At 42.8% G+C, this 23,063-nt stretch overlaps 12 non-coding genes across 12 annotated transcripts; all 12 read left to right on the top strand.

The window, feature by feature from the left end:
- The first annotated feature begins 1,359 nt into the window (after positions 1-1,359).
- Positions 1,360-1,659, top strand: LOC147734048 (signal recognition particle RNA). Its single transcript, XR_015307891.1, has one exon.
- Positions 1,660-3,257: 1,598 nt separating this feature from the next.
- LOC147734047 (signal recognition particle RNA) lies at positions 3,258-3,546 on the top strand. The gene has a single exon (XR_015307797.1).
- A 1,598-nt stretch (positions 3,547-5,144) lies between these two features.
- On the top strand, positions 5,145-5,444 carry LOC147734046 (signal recognition particle RNA). The gene has a single exon (XR_015307642.1).
- Positions 5,445-7,042: 1,598 nt separating this feature from the next.
- Positions 7,043-7,348, top strand: LOC147734045 (signal recognition particle RNA). The gene has a single exon (XR_015307786.1).
- Positions 7,349-8,947: 1,599 nt separating this feature from the next.
- Positions 8,948-9,247, top strand: LOC147734044 (signal recognition particle RNA). The gene has a single exon (XR_015307676.1).
- Positions 9,248-10,844: 1,597 nt separating this feature from the next.
- Positions 10,845-11,144, top strand: LOC147734043 (signal recognition particle RNA). The gene has a single exon (XR_015307890.1).
- A 1,598-nt stretch (positions 11,145-12,742) lies between these two features.
- On the top strand, positions 12,743-13,042 carry LOC147734042 (signal recognition particle RNA). Its single transcript, XR_015308199.1, has one exon.
- A 1,597-nt stretch (positions 13,043-14,639) lies between these two features.
- On the top strand, positions 14,640-14,939 carry LOC147734041 (signal recognition particle RNA). The gene has a single exon (XR_015308031.1).
- Positions 14,940-16,536: 1,597 nt separating this feature from the next.
- Positions 16,537-16,836, top strand: LOC147734040 (signal recognition particle RNA). Its single transcript, XR_015308069.1, has one exon.
- Positions 16,837-18,434: 1,598 nt separating this feature from the next.
- On the top strand, positions 18,435-18,734 carry LOC147734039 (signal recognition particle RNA). The gene has a single exon (XR_015308250.1).
- Positions 18,735-20,329: 1,595 nt separating this feature from the next.
- LOC147734038 (signal recognition particle RNA) lies at positions 20,330-20,629 on the top strand. Its single transcript, XR_015308068.1, has one exon.
- A 1,598-nt stretch (positions 20,630-22,227) lies between these two features.
- Positions 22,228-22,528, top strand: LOC147734037 (signal recognition particle RNA). The gene has a single exon (XR_015307742.1).
- The last annotated feature ends 535 nt before the right edge of the window (positions 22,529-23,063 follow it).

Below are 23,063 nucleotides of genomic sequence, written 5' to 3'. Positions count from 1 at the left end.
TTTTCTGCAAGGAGGACTGAAATGCATTCTTCATTTTAGAGCACCTGTAGGATTAAATTGATCTGTCAAGTACAAAAGTATCCTTAGAAGAGCAACTTTGAAATGCATTTGCTGGGTCTTCTGCTGCATTCCTACGTCCAGCTCTAATTCATTTTTTGATTAGCCCTCATTCAATTCCATATATGAATGAGAAGGAGAAATAAGAAGGCCCTTCGCTCTTTGAGAGAAACATGAAAAGACTGAGAACTTTGCAACTCCCAAACATTGGAGCCTTCGGCCTTACTCCAGCCAACTCTTGCGGTTTAATACTTTTAAATCTTGATGTTGTTTAACAATACCAGCAGAAGGGATCAGGTTGACAGGCGCTGCAGTTCTCCAGTATGGGGCTGTCCAGATCATTACTCAATCTACCTTGCATTGGCACAGTATAAAATACCTCATGAAGTCTCCTATGAAAAGGTATACAAATCTGTTTGAATCACTTTTGTTAGTCAGGGGGACCCATTCGCTGGAAGGGGCAGGGAGGACAAAAATAGCTCATTGGTATAGAACACTGAATTAGCTGCTGATTTTGAGGTGGGAGAAGATCGAGTAATCCAACCGGACATCAATAAACGGTTTCTTAGTATGCAGTAGCCCGCAACCACTTCTAACCCAAAAGCGTAATCTCATCCTTTTGCAGATTCAGGCAAGCTTTCACCTGCTCAAGCTGAACTGACATTGGTCTTCTTGGCCAGCAAGAGTTCCTCTCTTGAAGCTGTTGAGGCTAGAGAACATAATGACGCATATTCATTCTTTATAATAACTCTTCTAGTCCTCCCACTCCATACCACTTTATAACTTCCAATGTGGCAGATGTCTTCCATCATTGTGAGACTTGCTGCTTTTCTCAACATTGGCTGGCTCGGCATAACAAGAAGGGATGGATGGCTACAGGAGAGCCTGAATTGTGCCTGTAAGGTTCTACAGGGAGTCACTGGCAGATAATGAGAAACTCAGCCCTAAGTTGGCTCTTCTCCCTCACTTTCTTTCTCCTCTCTCCCTCTACCTATCTCTCACTCACTAAATACTAGTATCTATATTGTTTTCACATCCCCTTCACAAACTTTCTGACCCTACTTCCTCTCTCCCTTAAATCAGTTCAACCCTCTTCTTTTCCTTTAGGAAACTCCACATCTTTTTAAAGGCCCTTCCCATATTCACACTGCTTCTTGATAAGACATTATTTTCCTTTCTTTGAAGGATAGTGAAATAGATTTTCTTGAAATACGGTTGGCATACCATCAATTCATTGCACCGTACTTTATCATTATCCTTACTTAAGCAATGCATTTCATCATTAGGACATGTGCTGTGTTTGCCGGGCATGGTGGCGTGTGCCTGTTGTCCTAGCTACTTGGGAGGCTGAGGCTAGTGGATTGCTTGAGCTCAGGGGTTCTGGGCTGCACTCAGCTGTGTTGATCAGGTGTCCATGCTACGTTGGGTATCAATATGGTGTTCTAGAGGGAGCTCTAGAATTTCAGGTTGTGTAATGAGAGGTGCACCGACCCAGGCTGGAAACAGAGCAGGCCAAAGCTTCCATGCCCATCGGTAGCAGGACAGCACCTGAGAGAAGTAGGTGTAACACAGCTTGAGCAAAATAGTGAGACCTAGCCTCTCTTTTTTTGACTCAAATGTGAAGGTTTTGATTTTTACAAGATGGTAATGAATTATTTTTCCAAAACCAAATCTTTGTTTTTCTTTTGATATTTTTGCAGGAAGTACAATGAACATTTGAACTGGGCCGGGCATTCTAGCATAGCAGACAATTCTTCAGAATTGCGACATATTGCAACAACAAGCTAGCAGGTGGAGAGGACTGAAAACTCTGTGCAGCCTAGAATAGATGGCTGTGTGATTTTCTGCAAGGATGACTGAAATGCATTCTTCATTTTAGAGCACCTGTAGGATTAAATTGATCTGTCAAGTACAAAAGTATCCTTAGAAGAGCAACTTTGAAATGCGTTTGCTGGGTCTTCTGCTGCATTCCTACTTCCAGCTCTAATTCATGTTTTGATTAGCTCTCATTCAATTCCATATATGAATGAGAAGGAGAAATAAGAGGGCCCTTCGCTCTTTGAGAGAAACATGAAAAGACTGAGAACTGTGCAACTCCCAAACATTGGAGCCTTCGGCCTTACTCCAGCCAACTCTAGCGGTTTAATACTTTTAAATCTTGATGTTGTTTAACAATCCCAGTAGAAGGGATCAGGTTGACAGGCGCTGCAGTTCTCCAGTATGGGGCTGTCCACATCATTAGTCAATCTACCTTGCATTGGCACAGTATAAAATACGTCATGAAGTCTCCTATGAAAAGGTATACAAATCTGTTTGAATCACTTTTGTTAGTCAGGGGGACCCATTCGCTGGAAGGGGCAGGGAGGACAAAAATAGCTCATTGGTATAGAACACTGAATTAGCAGCTGATTTTGAGGTGGGAGAAGATCGAGTAATCCAACCAAACCTCAATAAACGGTTTCTTAGTATGCAGTAGCCCGCAACCACTTCTAACCCAAAAGCGTAATCTCATCCTTTTGCAGAATCAGGCAAGCTTTCACCTGCTCAAGCTGAACTGACATTGGTCTTCTTGGCCAGCAAGAGTTCCTCTCTTGAAGCTGTTGAGGCTAGAGAACAGAATGACGCGTATTCATTCTTTATAATAACTCTTCTAGCCCTCCCACTCCATACCACTTTATAACTACCAATGTTGCAGATGTCTTCCATCATTGTGACCCTTGCTGCTTTTCTCAACATTGGCTGGCTCGGCATAACAAGAAGGGATGGATGGCTACAGGAGAGCCTGAATTGTGCCTGTAAGGTTCTACAGGGAGTCACTGGCAGATAATGAGAAACTCAGCCCTAAGTTGGCTCTTCTCTCTCACATTCTTTCTCCTCTCTCCCTCTACCTATCTCTCACTCTCTAAATACTAGTATCTATATTGTATTCACATCCCCTTCACTAACTTTCTGACCCTACTTCCACTCTCCCTTAAATCAGTTCAACCCTCTTCTTTTCCTTTAGGAAACTCCACATCTTTTTTAAAGGCCCTTCCCATATTCACACTGCTTCTTGATAAGACATTATTTTCCTTTCTTTGAAGGATAGTGAAATAGATTTTCTTGAAATACGGTTGGCATACCATCAATTCATTACACCGTACTTTATCATTATCCTTACTTAAGCAATGCATTTCATCATTAGGACATGTGCTGTGTTTGCCGGGCATGGTGGCGTATGCCTGTTGTCCTAGTTACTTGGGAGGCTGAGGCTTGAGCTCAGAGGTTCTGGGCTGCACTCAGCTGTGTTGATCAGGTGTCCATGCTACGTTGGGTATCAATATGGTGTTCTAGAGGGAGCTCTAGAATTTCAGGTTGTGTAATGAGAGGTGCACCGACCCAGGTTGGAAACAGAGCAGGCCAAAGCTTCCATGCCCATCGGTAGCAGGACAGCACCTGAGAGCAGTAGGTGTAACACAGCTTGAGCAAAATAGTGAGACCTAGCCTCTCTTTTTTTGACTCAAATAAGAATGTTTTGATTTTTACAAGATGGTAATGAATTATTTTTCCAAAACCAAATCTTTGTTTTTCTTTGGATATTTTTGCAGGAAGTACAATGAACATTTGAACTGGGCCGGGCATTCTAGCATAGCAGACAATTCTCCAGAATTGCAACATATTGCAACAACAAGCTAGCAGGTGGAGAGGACTGAAAAATCTGTGCAGCCTAGAATAGATGGCTGTGTGATTTTCTGCAAGGATGACTGAAATGCATTCTTCATTTTAGAGCACCTGTAGGATTAAATTGATCTGTCAAGTACAAAAGTATCCTTAGAAGAGCAACTTTGAAATGCGTTTGCTGGGTCTTCTGCTGCATTCCTACGTCCAGCTCGAATTCATTTTTTGATTAGCCCTCATTCAATTCCATATATAAATGAGAAGGAGAAATGAGAGGGCCCTTCGCTCTTTGAGAGAAACATGAAAAGACTGATAACTGTGTAACTCCCAAACATTGGAGCCTTCGGCCTTACTCCAGCCAACTCTTGCGGTTAAATACTTTTAAATCTTGATGTTGTTTAACAATCCCAGCAGAAGGGATCAGGTTGACAGGCGCTGCAGCTCTCCAGTATGGGGCTGTCCAGATCATTACTCAATCTACCTTGCATTGGCACAGTATAAAATACGTCATGAATTCTCCTATGAAAAGGTATACAAATCTGTTTGAATCACTTTTGTTAGTCAGGGGGACCCATTCGCTGGAAGGGGCAGGGAGGACAAAAATAGCTCATTGGTATAGAACACTGAATTAGCAGCTGATTCTGAGGTGGGAGAAGATCGAGTAATCCAACTGGACCTCAAAAAACGGTTTCTTAGTATGCAGTAGCCCGCGACCACTTCTAACCCAAAAGCATAATCTCATCCTTTTGCAGAATCAGGCAAGCTTTCACCTGCTCAAGCTGAACTGACATTGGTCTTCTTGGCCAGCAAGAATTCCTCTCTTGAAGCTGTTGAGGCTAGAGAACAGAATGATGCGTATTCATTCTTTATAATAACTCTTCTAGCCTTCCCACTCCATACCACTTTATAACTTCCAATGTTGCAGATGTCTTCCATCATTGTGACCCTTGCTACTTTTCTCAACATTGGCTGGCTCGGCATAACAAGAAGGGATGGATGGCTACAGGAGAGCCTGAATTGTGCCTGTAAGGTTCTACAGGGAGTCACTGGCAGATAATGAGAAACTCAGCCCTAAGTTGGCTCTTCTCTCTCACTTTCTTTCTCCTCTCTCCCTCTACCTATCTCTCACTCTCTAAATACTAGTATCTATATTGTATTCACATCCCCTTCACTAACTTTCTGACCCTACTTCCACTCTCCCTTAAATCAGTTCAACCCTCTTCTTTTCCTTTAGGAAACTCCACATCTTTTTTAAAGGCCCTTCCCATATTCACACTGCTTCTTGATAAGACATTATTTTCCTTTCTTTGAAGGATAGTGAAATAGATATTCTTGAAATACGGTTGGCATACCATCAATTCATTACACCGTACTTTATCATTATCCTTACTTAAGCAATGCATTTCATCATTAGGACATGTGCTGTGTTTGCCGGGCATGGTGGCGTGTGCCTGTTGTCCTAGCTACTTGGGAGGCTGAGGCTTGTGAATTGCTTGAGCTCAGGGGTTCTGGGCTGCACTCAGCTGTGTTTATCAGGTGTCCATGCTACATTGGGTATCAATATGGTGTTCTAGAGGGAGCTCTAGAATTTCAGGTTGTGTAATGAGAGGTGCGCCGACCCAGGCTGGAAACAGAGCAGGCCAAAGCTTCCATGCCCATCGGTAGCAGGACAGCACCTGAGAGCAGTAGGTGTAACACAGCTTGAGCAAAATAGTGAGACCTAGCCTCACTTTTTTTGACTCAAATGTGAACGTTTTGATTTTTACAAGATGGTAATGAATTATTTTTCCAAAACCAAATCTTTGTTTTTCTTTTGACATTTTTGCAGGAAGTACAATGAACATTTGAACTGGGCCGGGCATTCTAGCATAGCAGAAAATTCTCCAGAATTGCAACATATTGCAACAACAAGCTAGCAGGTGGAGAGGACGGAAAACTCTGTGCAGCCTAGAATAGATGGCTGTGTGATTTTCTGCAAGGAGGACTGAAATGCATTCTTCATTTTAGAGCACCTGTAGGATTAAATTGATCTGTCAAGTACAAAAGTATCCTTAGAAGAGCAACTTTGAAATGCATTTGCTGGGTCTTCTGCTGCATTCCTACGTCCAGCTCTAATTCATTTTTTGATTAGCCCTCATTCAATTCCATATATGAATGAGAAGGAGAAATAAGAAGGCCCTTCGCTCTTTGAGAGAAACATGAAAAGACTGAGAACTTTGCAACTCCCAAACATTGGAGCCTTCGGCCTTACTCCAGCCAACTCTTGCGGTTTAATACTTTTAAATCTTGATGTTGTTTAACAATACCAGCAGAAGGGATCAGGTTGACAGGCGCTGCAGTTCTCCAGTATGGGGCTGTCCAGATCATTACTCAATCTACCTTGCATTGGCACAGTATAAAATACCTCATGAAGTCTCCTATGAAAAGGTATACAAATCTGTTTGAATCACTTTTGTTAGTCAGGGGGACCCATTCGCTGGAAGGGGCAGGGAGGACAAAAATAGCTCATTGGTATAGAACACTGAATTAGCAGCTGATTTTGAGGTGGGAGAAGATCGAGTAATCCAACCGGACCTCAATAAACGGTTTCTTAGTATGCAGTAGCCCGCAACCACTTCTAACCCAAAAGCGTAATCTCATCCTTTTGCAGATTCAGGCAAGCTTTCACCTGCTCAAGCTGAACTGACATTGGTCTTCTTGGCCAGCAAGAGTTCCTCTCTTGAAGCTGTTGAGGCTAGAGAACATAATGACGCATATTCATTCTTTATAATAACTCTTCTAGTCCTCCCACTCCATACCACTTTATAACTTCCAATGTGGCAGATGTCTTCCATCATTGTGAGACTTGCTGCTTTTCTCAACATTGGCTGGCTCGGCATAACAAGAAGGGATGGATGGCTACAGGAGAGCCTGAATTGTGCCTGTAAGGTTCTACAGGGAGTCACTGGCAGATAATGAGAAACTCAGCCCTAAGTTGGCTCTTCTCCCTCACTTTCTATCTCCTCTCTCCCTCTACCTATCTCTCACTCACTAAATACTAGTATCTATATTGTTTTCACATCCCCTTCACAAACTTTCTGACCCTACTTCCTCTCTCCCTTAAATCAGTTCAACCCTCTTCTTTTCCTTTAGGAAACTCCACATCTTTTTTAAAGGCCCTTCCCAAATTCACACTGCTTCTTGATAAGACATTATTTTCCTTTCTTTGAAGGATAGTGAAATTGATTTTCTTGAAATACGGTTGGCATACCATCAATTCATTACACCGTGCTTTATCATTATCCTTACTTAAGCAATGCATTTCATCATTAGGACATGTGCAGTGTTTGCCGGGCATGGTGGCGTGTGCCAGTTCTCCTAGCTACTTGGGAGGGGGAGGCTGAGGCTTGTGGATTGCTTGAGCTCAGGGGTTCTTGGCTGCACTCAGCTGTGTTAATCAGGTGTCCATGCTACGTTGGGTATCAATATGGTGTTCTAGAGGGAGCTCTAGAATTTCAGGTTGTGTAATGAGAGGTGCACCGACCCAGGCTGGAAAGAGAGCAGGCCAAAGCTTCCATGCCCATCAGTAGCAGGACAGCACCTGAGAGCAGTAGGTGTAACACAGCCTGAGCAAAATAGTGAGACCTAGCCTCTCTTTTTTTGACTCAAATGTGAACGTTTTGATTTTTACAAGATGGTAATGAATTATTTTTCCAAAACCAAATCTTTGTTTTTCTTTTGATATTTTTGCAGGAAGTACAATGAACATTTGAACTGGGCCGGGCATTCTAGCATAGCAGACAATTCTCCAGAATTGCGACATATTGCAACAACAAGCTAGCAGGTGGAGAGGACTGAAAACTCTGTGCAGCCTAGAATAGATGGCTGTGTGATTTTCTGCAAGGATGACTGAAATGCATTCTTCATTTTAGAGCACCTGTAGGATTAAATTGATCAGTCAAGTACAAAAGTATCCTTAGAAGAGCAACTTTGAAATGCGTTTGCTGGGTCTTCTGCTGCATTCCTAAGTCCAGCTCTAATTCATTTTTTGATTAGCCCTCATTCAATTTCCATATATGAATGAGAAGGAGAAATAAGTGGGCCCTTCGCTCTTTGAGAGAAACATGAAAAGACTGAGAACTGTGCAACTCCCAAACATTGGAGCCTTCGGCCTTACTCCAGCCAACTCTAGCGGTTTAATACTTTTAAATCTTGATGTTGGTTAACAATCCCAGCAGAAGGGATCAGGTTGACAGGCGCTGCAGCTCTCCAGTATGGGGCTGTCCAGATCATTACTCAATCTACCTTGCATTGGCACAGTATAAAATACGTCATGAATTCTCCTATGAAAAGGTATACAAATCTGTTTGAATCACTTTTGTTAGTCAGGGGGACCCATTCGCTGGAAGGGGCAGGGAGGACAAAAATAGCTCATTGGTATAGAACACTGAATTAGCAGCTGATTCTGAGGTGGGAGAAGATCGAGTAATCCAACTGGACCTCAAAAAACGGTTTCTTAGTATGCAGTAGCCCGCGACCACTTCTAACCCAAAAGCATAATCTCATCCTTTTGCAGAATCAGGCAAGCTTTCACCTGCTCAAGCTGAACTGACATTGGTCTTCTTGGCCAGCAAGAATTCCTCTCTTGAAGCTGTTGAGGCTAGAGAACAGAATGATGCGTATTCATTCTTTATAATAACTCTTCTAGCCTTCCCACTCCATACCACTTTATAACTTCCAATGTTGCAGATGTCTTCCATCATTGTGACCCTTGCTACTTTTCTCAACATTGGCTGGCTCGGCATAACAAGAAGGGATGGATGGCTACAGGAGAGCCTGAATTGTGCCTGTAAGGTTCTACAGGGAGTCACTGGCAGATAATGAGAAACTCAGCCCTAAGTTGGCTCTTCTCTCTCACTTTCTTTCTCCTCTCTCCCTCTACCTATCTCTCACTCTCTAAATACTAGTATCTATATTGTATTCACATCCCCTTCACTAACTTTCTGACCCTACTTCCACTCTCCCTTAAATCAGTTCAACCCTCTTCTTTTCCTTTAGGAAACTCCACATCTTTTTTAAAGGCCCTTCCCATATTCACACTGCTTCTTGATAAGACATTATTTTCCTTTCTTTGAAGGATAGTGAAATAGATATTCTTGAAATACGGTTGGCATACCATCAATTCATTACACCGTACTTTATCATTATCCTTACTTAAGCAATGCATTTCATCATTAGGACATGTGCTGTGTTTGCCGGGCATGGTGGCGTGTGCCTGTTGTCCTAGCTACTTGGGAGGCTGAGGCTTGTGAATTGCTTGAGCTCAGGGGTTCTGGGCTGCACTCAGCTGTGTTGATCAGGTGTTCATGCTACATTGGGTATCAATATGGTGTTCTAGAGGGAGCTCTAGAATTTCAGGTTGTGTAATGAGAGGTGCGCCGACCCAGGCTGGAAACAGAGCAGGCCAAAGCTTCCATGCCCATCGGTAGCAGGACAGCACCTGAGAGCAGTAGGTGTAACACAGCTTGAGCAAAATAGTGAGACCTAGCCTCACTTTTTTTGACTCAAATGTGAACGTTTTGATTTTTACAAGATGGTAATGAATTATTTTTCCAAAACCAAATCTTTGTTTTTCTTTTGACATTTTTGCAGGAAGTACAATGAACATTTGAACTGGGCCGGGCATTCTAGCATAGCAGAAAATTCTCCAGAATTGCAACATATTGCAACAACAAGCTAGCAGGTGGAGAGGACGGAAAACTCTGTGCAGCCTAGAATAGATGGCTGTGTGATTTTCTGCAAGGAGGACTGAAATGCATTCTTCATTTTAGAGCACCTGTAGGATTAAATTGATCTGTCAAGTACAAAAGTATCCTTAGAAGAGCAACTTTGAAATGCATTTGCTGGGTCTTCTGCTGCATTCCTACGTCCAGCTCTAATTCATTTTTTGATTAGCCCTCATTCAATTCCATATATGAATGAGAAGGAGAAATAAGAAGGCCCTTCGCTCTTTGAGAGAAACATGAAAAGACTGAGAACTTTGCAACTCCCAAACATTGGAGCCTTCGGCCTTACTCCAGCCAACTCTTGCGGTTTAATACTTTTAAATCTTGATGTTGTTTAACAATACCAGCAGAAGGGATCAGGTTGACAGGCGCTGCAGTTCTCCAGTATGGGGCTGTCCAGATCATTACTCAATCTACCTTGCATTGGCACAGTATAAAATACCTCATGAAGTCTCCTATGAAAAGGTATACAAATCTGTTTGAATCACTTTTGTTAGTCAGGGGGACCCATTCGCTGGAAGGGGCAGGGAGGACAAAAATAGCTCATTGGTATAGAACACTGAATTAGCAGCTGATTTTGAGGTGGGAGAAGATCGAGTAATCCAACCGGACCTCAATAAACGGTTTCTTAGTATGCAGTAGCCCGCAACCACTTCTAACCCAAAAGCGTAATCTCATCCTTTTGCAGATTCAGGCAAGCTTTCACCTGCTCAAGCTGAACTGACATTGGTCTTCTTGGCCAGCAAGAGTTCCTCTCTTGAAGCTGTTGAGGCTAGAGAACATAATGACGCATATTCATTCTTTATAATAACTCTTCTAGTCCTCCCACTCCATACCACTTTATAACTTCCAATGTGGCAGATGTCTTCCATCATTGTGAGACTTGCTGCTTTTCTCAACATTGGCTGGCTCGGCATAACAAGAAGGGATGGATGGCTACAGGAGAGCCTGAATTGTGCCTGTAAGGTTCTACAGGGAGTCACTGGCAGATAATGAGAAACTCAGCCCTAAGTTGGCTCTTCTCCCTCACTTTCTTTCTCCTCTCTCCCTCTACCTATCTCTCACTCACTAAATACTAGTATCTATATTGTTTTCACATCCCCTTCACAAACTTTCTGACCCTACTTCCTCTCTCCCTTAAATCAGTTCAACCCTCTTCTTTTCCTTTAGGAAACTCCACATCTTTTTAAAGGCCCTTCCCATATTCACACTGCTTCTTGATAAGACATTATTTTCCTTTCTTTGAAGGATAGTGAAATAGATTTTCTTGAAATACGGTTGGCATGCCATCAATTCATTGCACCGTACTTTATCATTATCCTTACTTAAGCAATGCATTTCATCATTAGGACATGTGCTGTGTTTGCCGGGCATGGTGGCGTGTGCCTGTTGTCCTAGCTACTTGGGAGGCTGAGGCTAGTGGATTGCTTGAGCTCAGGGGTTCTGGGCTGCACTCAGCTGTGTTGATCAGGTGTCCATGCTACGTTGGGTATCAATATGGTGTTCTAGAGGGAGCTCTAGAATTTCAGGTTGTGTAATGAGAGGTGCACCGACCCAGGCTGGAAACAGAGCAGGCCAAAGCTTCCATGCCCATCGGTAGCAGGACAGCACCTGAGAGAAGTAGGTGTAACACAGCTTGAGCAAAATAGTGAGACCTAGCCTCTCTTTTTTTGACTCAAATGTGAAGGTTTTGATTTTTACAAGATGGTAATGAATTATTTTTCCAAAACCAAATCTTTGTTTTTCTTTTGATATTTTTGCAGGAAGTACAATGAACATTTGAACTGGGCCGGGCATTCTAGCATAGCAGACAATTCTTCAGAATTGCGACATATTGCAACAACAAGCTAGCAGGTGGAGAGGACTGAAAACTCTGTGCAGCCTAGAATAGATGGCTGTGTGATTTTCTGCAAGGATGACTGAAATGCATTCTTCATTTTAGAGCACCTGTAGGATTAAATTGATCTGTCAAGTACAAAAGTATCCTTAGAAGAGCAACTTTGAAATGCGTTTGCTGGGTCTTCTGCTGCATTCCTACTTCCAGCTCTAATTCATGTTTTGATTAGCTCTCATTCAATTCCATATATGAATGAGAAGGAGAAATAAGAGGGCCCTTCGCTCTTTGAGAGAAACATGAAAAGACTGATAACTGTGTAACTCCCAAACATTGGAGCCTTCGGCCTTACTCCAGCCAACTCTTGCGGTTTAATACTTTTAAATCTTGATGTTGTTTAACAATCCCAGCAGAAGGGATCAGGTTGACAGGCACTGCAGTTCTCCAGTATGGGGCTGTCCAGATCATTACTCAATCTACCTTGCATTGGCACAGTATAAAATACGTCATGAAGTCTCCTATGAAAAGGTATACAAATCTGTTTGAATCACTTTTGTTAGTCAGGGGGACCCATTCGCTGGAAGGGGCAGGGAGGACAAAAATAGCTCATTGGTATAGAACACTGAATTAGCAGCTGATTTTGAGGTGGGAGAAGATCGAGTAATCCAACCAAACCTCAATAAACGGTTTCTTAGTATGCAGTAGCCCGCAACCACTTCTAACCCAAAAGCGTAATCTCATCCTTTTGCAGAATCAGGCAAGCTTTCACCTGCTCAAGCTGAACTGACATTGGTCTTCTTGGCCAGCAAGAGTTCCTCTCTTGAAGCTGTTGAGGCTAGAGAACAGAATGACGCGTATTCATTCTTTATAATAACTCTTCTAGCCCTCCCACTCCATACCACTTTATAACTACCAATGTTGCAGATGTCTTCCATCATTGTGACCCTTGCTGCTTTTCTCAACATTGGCTGGCTCGGCATAACAAGAAGGGATGGATGGCTACAGGAGAGCCTAAATTGTGCCTGTAAGGTTCTACAGGGAGTCACTGGCAGATAATGAGAAACTCAGCCCTAAGTTGGCTCTTCTCTCTCACTTTCTTTCTCCTCTCTCCCTCTACCTATCTCTCACTCTCTAAATACTAGTATCTATATTGTATTCACATCCCCTTCACTAACTTTCTGACCCTACTTCCACTCTCCCTTAAATCAGTTCAACCCTCTTCTTTTCCTTTAGGAAACTCCACATCTTTTTTAAAGGCCCTTCCCATATTCACACTGCTTCTTGATAAGACATTATTTTCCTTTCTTTGAAGGATAGTGAAATAGATTTTCTTGAAATACGGTTGGCATACCATCAATTCATTACACCGTACTTTATCATTATCCTTACTTAAGCAATGCATTTCATCATTAGGACATGTGCAGTGTTTGCCGGGCATGGTGGCGTGTGCCTGTTGTCCTAGCTACTTGGGAGGCTGAGGCTTGTGGATTGCTTGAGCTCAGGGGTTCTGGGCTGCACTCAGCTGTGTTGATCAGGTGTCCATGCTACGTTGGGTATCAATATGGTGTTCTAGAGGGAGCTCTAGAATTTCAGGTTGTGTAATGAGAGGTGCACCGACCCAGGCTGGAAACAGAGCAGGCCAAAGCTTCCATGACCATCGGTAGCAGGACATCACCTGAGAGCAGTAGGTGTAACACAGCCCGAGCAAAATAGTGAGACCTAGCCTCTCTTTTTTTGACTCAAATGTGAACGTTTTGATTTTTATAAGATGGTAATGAATTATTTTTCCAAAACCAAATCTTTGTTTTTCTTTTGATATTTTTGCAGGAAGTACAATGAACATTTGAACTGGGCCGGGCATTCTAGCATAGCAGACAATTCTCCAGAATTGCGACATATTGCAACAACAAGCTAGCAGGTGGAGAGGACGGAAAACTCTGTGCAGCCTAGAATAGATGGCTGTGTGATTTTCTGCAAGGATGACTGAAATGCATTCTTCATTTTAGAGCACCTGTAGGATTAAATTGATCTGTCAAGTACAAAGGTATCCTTAGAAGAGCAACTTTGAAATGCGTTTGCTGGGTCTTCTGCTGCATTCCTACGTCCAGCTCTAATTCATTTTTTGATTAGCCCTCATTCAATTCCATATATGAATGAGAAGGAGAAATAAGAGGGCCCTTCGCTCTTTGAGAGAAACATGAAAAGACTGAGAACTGTGCAACTCCCAAACATTGGAGCCTTCGGCCTTACTCCAGCCAACTCTTGCGGTTTAATACTTTTAAATCTTGATGTTGTTTAACAATACCAGCAGAAGGGATCAGGTTGACAGGCGCTGCAGTTCTCCAGTATGGGGCTGTCCAGATCATTACTCAATCTACCTTGCATTGGCACAGTATAAAATACGTCATGAAGTCTCCTATGAAAAGGTATACAAATCTGTTTGAATCACTTTTGTTAGTCAGGGGGATCCATTCGCTGAAAGGGGCAGGGAGGACAAAAATAGCTCATTGGTATAGAACACTGAATTAGCAGCTGATTTTGAGGTGGGAGAAGATCGAGTAATCCAACCGGACCTCAATAAACTGTTTCTTAGTATGCAGTAGCCCGCAACCACTTCTAACCCAAAAGCGTAATCTCATCCTTTTGCAGAATCAGGCAAGCTTTCACCTGCTCAAGCTGAACTGACATTGGTCTTCTTGGCCAGCAAGAGTTACTCTCTTGAAGCTGTTGAGGCTAGAGAACAGAATGACGCATATTCATTCTTTATAATAACTCTTCTAGCCCTCCCACTCCATACCACTTTATAACTTCCAATGTGGCAGATGTCTTCCATCATTGTGACCCTTGCTGCTTTTCTCAACATTGGCTGGCTCGGCATAACAAGAAGGGATGGATGGCTACAGGAGAGCCTGAATTGTGCCTGTAAGGTTCTACAGGGAGTCACTGGCAGATAATGAGAAACTCAGCCCTAAGTTGGCTCTTCTCCCTCACTTTCTTTCTCCTCTCTCCCTCTACCTATCTCTCACTCACTAAATACTAGTATCTATATTGTATTCACATCCCCTTCACAAACTTTCTGACCCTACTTCCTCTCTCCCTTAAATCAGTTCAACCCTCTTCTTTTCCTTTAGGACACTCCACATCTTTTTAAAGGCCCTTCCCATATTCACACTGCTTCTTGATAAGACATTATTTTCCTTTCTTTGAAGGATATTGAAATAGATTTTCTTGAAATACGGTTGGCATACCATCAATTCATTACACCGTACTTTATCATTATCCTTACTTAAGCAATGCATTTCATCATTAGGACATGTGCAGTAATTGCCGGGCATGGTGGCGTGTGCCTGTTGTCCTAGCTACTTGGGAGGCTGAGGCTTGTGGATTGCTTGAGCTCAGGGGTTCTGGGCTGCACTCAGCTGTGTTGATCAGGTGTCCATGCTAAGTTGGGTATCAATATGGTGTTCTAGAGGGAGCTCTAGAATTTCAGGTTGTGTAATGAGAGGTGCACCGACCCAGGCTGGAAACAGAGCAGGCCAAAGCTTCCATGCCCATTGGTAGCAGGACAGCACCTGAGAGCAGTAGGTGTAACACAGCTTGAGCAAAATAGTGAGACCTAGCCTCTCTTTTTTTGACTCAAATGTGAACGTTTTGATTTTTACAAGATGGTAATGAATTATTTTTCCAAAACTAAATCTTTGTTTTTCTTTTGATATTTTTGCAGGAAGTACAATGAACATTTGAACTGGGCCGGGCATTCTAGCATAGCAGACAATTCTCCAGAATTGCGACATATTGCAACAACAAGCTAGCAGGTGGAGAGGACGGAAAACTCTGTGCAGCCTAGAATAGATGGCTGTGTGATTTTCTGCAAGGATGACTGAAATGCATTCTTCATTTTAGAGCACCTGTAGGATTAAATTGATCTGTCAAGTACAAAGGTATCCTTAGAAGAGCAACTTTGAAATGCGTTTGCTGGGTCTTCTGCTGCATTCCTACGTCCAGCTCTAATTCATTTTTTGATTAGCCCTCATTCAATTCCATATATGAATGAGAAGGAGAAATAAGAGGGCCCTTCGCTCTTTGAGAGAAACATGAAAAGACTGAGAACTGTGCAACTCCCAAACATTGGAGCCTTCGGCCTTACTCCAGCCAACTCTTGCGGTTTAATACTTTTAAACCTTGATGTTGTTTAACAATACCAGCAGAAGGGATCAGGTTGACAGGCGCTGCAGTTCTCCAGTATGGGGCTGTCCAGATCATTACTCAATCTACCTTGCATTGGCACAGTATAAAATACGTTATGAAGTCTCCTATGAAAAGGTATACAAATCTGTTTGAATCACTTTTGTTAGTCAGGGGGACCCATTCGCTGGAAGGGGCAGGGAGGACAAAAATAGCTCATTGGTATAGAACACTGAATTAGCAGCTGATTTTGAGGTGGGAGAAGATCGAGTAATCCAACCGGACCTCAATAAACGGTTTCTTAGTATGCAGTAGCCCGCAACCACTTCTAACCCAAAAGCGTAATCTCATCCTTTTGCAGAATCAGGCAAGCTTTCACCTGCTCAAGCTGAACTGACATTGGTCTTCTCGGCCAGCAAGAGTTCCTCTCTTGAAGCTGTTGAGGCTAGAGAACAGAATGACGCGTATTCATTCTTTATAATAACTCTTCTAGCCCTCCCACTCCATACCACTTTATAACTTCCAATGTGGCAGATGTCTTCCATCATTGTGACCCTTGCTGCTTTTCTCAACATTGGCTGGCTCGGCATAACAAGAAGGGATGGATGGCTACAGGAGAGCCTGAATTGTGCCTGTAAGGTTCTACAGGGAGTCACTGGCAGATAATGAGAAACTCAGCCCTAAGTTGGCTCTTCTCTCTCACTTTCTTTCTCCTCTCTCCCTCTACCTATCTCTCACTCACTAAATACTAGTATCTATATTGTTTTCACATCCCCTTCACAAACTTTCTGACCCTACTTCCTCTCTCCCTTAAATCAGTTCAACCCTCTTCTTTTCCTTTAGGAAACTCCACATCTTTTTAAAGGCCCTTCCCATATTCACACTGTTTCTTGATAAGACATTATTTTCCTTTCTTTGAAGGATAGTGAAATAGATTTTCTTGAAATACGGTTGGCATACCATCAATTCATTACACCGTACTTTATCATTATCCTTACTTAAGCAATGCATTTCATCATTAGGACATGTGCTGTGTTTGCCGGGCATGGTGGCGTGTGCCTGTTGTCCTAGCTACTTGGGAGGCTGAGGCTTGTGGATTGCTTGAGCTCAGGGGTTCTGGGCTGCACTCAGCTGTGTTGATCAGGTGTCCATGCTACGCTGGGTATCAATATGGTGTTCTAGAGGGAGCTCTAGAATTTCAGGTTGTGTAATGAGAGGTGCACCAACCCAGGCTGAAAACAGAGCAGGCCAAAGCTTCCATGCCCATCGGTAGCAGGACAGCACCTGAGAGCAGTAGGTGTAACACAGCCTGAGCAAAATAGTGAGACCTAGCCTCTCTTTTTTTGACTCAAATGTGAACGTTTTGATTTTTACAAGATGGTAATGAATTATTTTTCCAAAACCAAATCTTTGTTTTTCTTTTGATATTTTTGCAGGAAGTACAATGAACATTTGAACTGGGCCGAGCATTCTAGCATAGCAGACAATTCTCCAGAATTGCAACATATTGCAACAACAATCTAGCAGGTGGAGAGGACGGAAAACTCTGTGCAGCCTAGAATAGATGGCTGTGTGATTTTCTGCAAGAATGACTGAAATGCATTCTTCATTTTAGAGCACCTGTAGGATTAAATTGATCTGTCAAGTACAAAAGTATCCTTAGAAGAGCAACTTTGAAATGCGTTTGCTGGGTCTTCTGCTGCATTCCTACGTCCAGCTCTAATTCATTTTTTGATTAGCCCTCATTCAATTCCATATATGAATGAGAAGGAGAAATAAGAGGGCCCTTCACTCTTTGAGAGAAACATGAAAAGACTGAGAACTGTGCAACTCCCAAACATTGGAGCCTTCAGCCTTACTCCAGCCAACTCTTGCGGTTTAATACTTTTAAATCTTGATGTTGTTTAACAATACCAGCAGAAGGGATCAGGTTGACAGGCGCTGCAGTTCTCCAGTATGGGGCTGTCCAGATCATTACTCAATCTACCTTGCATTGGCACAGTATAAAATACGTCATGAAGTCTCCTATGAAAAGGTATACAAATCTGTTTGAATCACTTTTGTTAGTCAGGGGGACCCATTCGCTGGAAGGGGCAGGGAGGACAAAAATAGCTCATTGGTATAGAACACTGAATTAACAGCTGATTTTGAGGTGGGAGAAGATCGAGTAATCCAACCGGACCTCAATAAACGGTTTCTTAGTATGCAGTAGCCCGCAACCACTTCTAACCCAAAAGCGTAATCTCATCCTTTTGCAGAATCAGGCAAGCTTTCACCTGCTCAAGCTGAACTGACATTGGTCTTCTTGGCCAGCAAGAGTTACTCTCTTGAAGCTGTTGAGGCTAGAGAACAGAATGACGCATATTCATTCTTTATAATAACTCTTCTAGCCCTCCCACTCCATACCACTTTATATCTTCCAATGTGGCAGATGTCTTCCATCATTGTGACCCTTGCTGCTTTTCTCAACATTGGCTGGCTTGGCATAACAAGAAGGGATGGATGGCTACAGGAGAGCCTGAATTGTGCCTGTAAGGTTCTACAGGGAGTCACTGGCAGATAATGAGAAACTCAGCCCTAAGTTGGCTCTTCTCCCTCACTTTCTTTCTCCTCTCTCCCTCTACCTATCTCTCACTCACTAAATACTAGTATCTATATTGTATTCACATCCCCTTCACAAACTTTCTGACCCTACTTCCTCTCTCCCTTAAATCAGTTCAACCCTCTTCTTTTCCTTTAGGAAACTCCACATCTTTTTTAAAGGCCCTTCCCATATTCACACTGCTTCTTGATAAGACATTATTTTCCTTTCTTTGAAGGATAGTGAAATAGATTTTCTTGAAATACGGTTGGCATACCATCAATTCATTACACCGTACTTTATCATTATCCTTACTTAAGCAATGCATTTCATCATTAGGACATGTGCTGTGTTTGCCGGGCATGGTGGCGTGTGCCTGTTGTCCTAGCTACTTGGGAGGCTGAGGCTTGTGGATTGCTTGAGCTCAGGGGTTCTGGGCTGCACTCAGCTGTGTTGATCAGGTGTCCATGCTACGTTGGGTAACAATATGGTGTTCTAGAGGGAGCTCTAGAATTTCAGGTTGTGTAATGAGAGGTGCACCGACCCAGGCTGAAAACAGAGCAGGCCAAAGCTTCCATGCCCATCGGTAGCAGGACAGCACCTCAGAGCAGTAGGTGTAACACAGCCTGAGCAAAATAGTGAGACCTAGCCTCTCTTTTTTTGACTCAAATGTGAACGTTTTGATTTTTACAAGATGGTAATGAATTATTTTCCAAACCAAATCTTTGTTTTTCTTTTGATATTTTTGCAGGAAGTACAATGAACATTTGAACTGGGCCGGGCATTCTAGCATAGCAGACAATTCTCCAGAATTGCGACATATTGCAACAACAATCTAGCAGGTGGAGGGGACTGAAAACTCTGTGCAGCCTAGAATAGATGGCTGTGTGATTTTCTGCATGGATGACTGAAATGCATTCTTCATTTTAGAGCACCTGTAGGATTAAATTGATCTGTCAAGTACTAAAGTATCCTTAGAAGAGCAACTTTGAAATGCGTTTGCTGGGTCTTCTGCTGCATTCCTACTTCCAGCTCTAATTCATGTTTTGATTAGCTCTCATTCAATTCCATATATGAATGAGAAGGAGAAATAAGAGGGCCCTTCGCTCTTTGAGAGAAACATGAAAAGACTGAGAACTGTGTAACTCCCAAACATTGGAGCCTTCGGCCTTACTCCAGCCAACTCTTGCGGTTTAATACTTTTAAATCTTGATGTTGTTTAACAATCCCAGCAGAAGGGATCAGGTTGACAGGCGCTGCAGTTCTCCAGTATGGGGCTGTCCAGATCATTACTCAATCTACCTTGCATTGGCACAGTATAAAATACGTCATGAAGTCTCCTATGAAAAGGTATACAAATCTGTTTGAATCACTTTTGTTAGTCAGGGGGACCCATTCGCTGGAAGGGGCAGGGAGGACAAAAATAGCTCATTGGTATAGAACTCTGAATTAGCCGCTGATTTTGAGGTGGGAGAAGATCGAGTAATCCAACCGGACCTCAATAAACGGTTTCTTAGTATGCAGTAGCCCGCAACCACTTCTAACCCAAAAGCGTAATCTCATCCTTTTGCAGAATCAGGCAAGCTTTCACCTGCTCAAGCTGAACTGACATTGGTCTTCTCGGCCAGCAAGAGTTCCTCTCTTGAAGCTGATGAGGCTAGAGAACAGAATGACGCATATTCATTCTTTATAATAACTCTTCTAGCCCTCCCACTCCATACCACTTTATAACTTCCAATGTGGCAGATGTCTTCCATCATTGTGACCCTTGCTGCTTTTCTCAACATTGGCTGGCTCGGCATAACAAGAAGGGATGGATGGCTACAGGAGAGCCTGAATTGTGCCTGTAAGGTTCTACAGGGAGTCACTGGCAGATAATGAGAAACTCAGCCCTAAGTTGGCTCTTCTCTCTCACTTTCTTTCTCCTCTCTCCCTCTACCTATCTCTCACTCACTAAATACTAGTATCTATATTGTTTTCACATCCCCTTCACAAACTTTCTGACCCTACTTCCTCTCTCCCTTAAATCAGTTCAACCCTCTTCTTTTCCTTTAGGAAACTCCACATCTTTTTAAAGGCCCTTCCCATATTCACACTGCTTCTTGATAAGACATTATTTTCCTTTCTTTGAAGGATAGTGAAATAGATTTTCTTGAAATACGGTTGGCATACCATCAATTCATTACACCGTACTTTATCATTATCCTTACTTAAGCAATGCATTTCATCATTAGGACATGTGCTGTGTTTGCCGGGCATGGTGGCGTGTGCCTGTTGTCCTAGCTACTTGGGAGGCTGAGGCTTGTGGATTGCTTGAGCTCAGGGGTTCTGGGCTGCACTCAGCTGTGTTGATCAGGTGTCCATGCTACGCTGGGTATCAATATGGTGTTCTAGAGGGAGCTCTAGAATTTCAGGTTGTGTAATGAGAGGTGCACCAACCCAGGCTGAAAACAGAGCAGGCCAAAGCTTCCATGCCCATCGGTAGCAGGACAGCACCTGAGAGCAGTAGGTGTAACACAGCCTGAGCAAAATAGTGAGACCTAGCCTCTCTTTTTTTGACTCAAATGTGAACGTTTTGATTTTTACAAGATGGTAATGAATTATTTTTCCAAAACCAAATCTTTGTTTTTCTTTTGATATTTTTGCAGGAAGTACAATGAACATTTGAACTGGGCCGGGCATTCTAGCATAGCAGACAATTCTCCAGAATTGCAACATATTGCAACAACAATCTAGCAGGTGGAGAGGACGGAAAACTCTGTGCAGCCTAGAATAGATGGCTGTGTGATTTTCTGCAAGAATGACTGAAATGCATTCTTCATTTTAGAGCACCTGTAGGATTAAATTGATCTGTCAAGTACAAAAGTATCCTTAGAAGAGCAACTTTGAAATGCGTTTGCTGGGTCTTCTGCTGCATTCCTACGTCCAGCTCTAATTCATTTTTTGATTAGCCCTCATTCAATTCCATATATGAATGAGAAGGAGAAATAAGAGGGCCCTTCACTCTTTGAGAGAAACATGAAAAGACTGAGAACTGTGCAACTCCCAAACATTGGAGCCTTCGGCCTTACTCCAGCCAACTCTTGCGGTTTAATACTTTTAAATCTTGATGTTGTTTAACAATACCAGCAGAAGGGATCAGGTTGACAGGCGCTGCAGTTCTCCAGTATGGGGCTGTCCAGATCATTACTCAATCTACCTTGCATTGGCACAGTATAAAATACGTCATGAAGTCTCCTATGAAAAGGTATACAAATCTGTTTGAATCACTTTTGTTAGTCAGGGGGACCCATTCGCTGGAAGGGGCAGGGAGGACGAAAATAGCTCATTGGTATAGAACACTGAATTAACAGCTGATTTTGAGGTGGGAGAAGATCGAGTAATCCAACCGGACCTCAATAAACGGTTTCTTAGTATGCAGTAGCCCGCAACCACTTCTAACCCAAAAGCGTAATCTCATCCTTTTGCAGAATCAGGCAAGCTTTCACCTGCTCAAGCTGAACTGACATTGGTCTTCTTGGCCAGCAAGAGTTACTCTCTTGAAGCTGTTGAGGCTAGAGAACAGAATGACGCATATTCATTCTTTATAATAACTCTTCTAGCCCTCCCACTCCATACCACTTTATAACTTCCAATGTGGCAGATGTCTTCCATCATTGTGACCCTTGCTGCTTTTCTCAACATTGGCTGGCTCGGCATAACAAGAAGGGATGGATGGCTACAGGAGAGCCTGAATTGTGCCTGTAAGGTTCTACAGGGAGTCACTGGCAGATAATGAGAAACTCAGCCCTAAGTTGGCTCTTCTCCCTCACTTTCTTTCTCCTCTCTCCCTCTACCTATCTCTCACTCACTAAATACTAGTATCTATATTGTATTCACATCCCCTTCACAAACTTTCTGACCCTACTTCCTCTCTCCCTTAAATCAGTTCAACCCTCTTCTTTTCCTTTAGGAAACTCCACATCTTTTTTAAAGGCCCTTCCCATATTCACACTGCTTCTTGATCAGACATTATTTTCCTTTCTTTGAAGGATAGTGAAATAGATTTTCTTGAAATACGGTTGGCATACCATCAATTCATTACACCGTACTTTATCATTATCCTTACTTAAGCAATGCATTTCATCATTAGGACATGTGCTGTGTTTGCCGGGCATGGTGGCTTGTGCCTGTTGTCCTAGCTACTTGGGAGGCTGAGGCTTGTGGTATTGCTTGAGCTCAGGGGTTCTGGGCTGCACTCAGCTGTGTTGATCAGGTGTCCATGCTACGTTGGGTATCAATATGGTGTTCTAGAGGGAGCTCTAGAATTTCAGGTTGTGTAATGAGAGGTGCACCGACCCAGGCTGAAAACAGAGCAGGCCAAAGCTTCCATGCCCATCGGTAGCAGGACAGCACCTCAGAGCAATAGGTGTAACACAGCCTGAGCAAAATAGTGAGACCTAGCCTCTCTTTTTTTGACTCAAATGTGAACGTTTTGATTTTTACAAGATGGTAATGAATTATTTTCCAAACCAAATCTTTGTTTTTCTTTTGATATTTTTGCAGGAAGTACAATGAACATTTGAACTGGGCCGGGCATTCTAGCATAGCAGACAATTCTCCAGAATTGCGACATATTGCAACAACAATCTAGCAGGTGGAGGGGACTGAAAACTCTGTGCAGCCTAGAATAGATGGCTGTGTGATTTTCTGCATGGATGACTGAAATGCATTCTTCATTTTAGAGCACCTGTAGGATTAAATTGATCTGTCAAGTACTAAAGTATCCTTAGAAGAGCAACTTTGAAATGCGTTTGCTGGGTCTTCTGCTGCATTCCTACTTCCAGCTCTAATTCATGTTTTGATTAGCTCTCATTCAATTCCATATATGAATGAGAAGGAGAAATAAGAGGGCCCTTCGCTCTTTGAGAGAAACATGAAAAGACTGAGAACTGTGTAACTCCCAAACATTGGAGCCTTCGGCCTTACTCCAGCCAACTCTTGC

Source organism: Lissotriton vulgaris, chromosome 1_2 (assembly GCF_964263255.1).
Source record: "Lissotriton vulgaris chromosome 1_2, aLisVul1.2, whole genome shotgun sequence".
In the NCBI taxonomy this organism is placed as follows: Eukaryota; Metazoa; Chordata; class Amphibia; order Caudata; family Salamandridae; genus Lissotriton; species Lissotriton vulgaris.
Note: the sequence above shows the minus strand (reverse complement) of the source record. Positions and strands in the feature narration are given on the sequence as shown.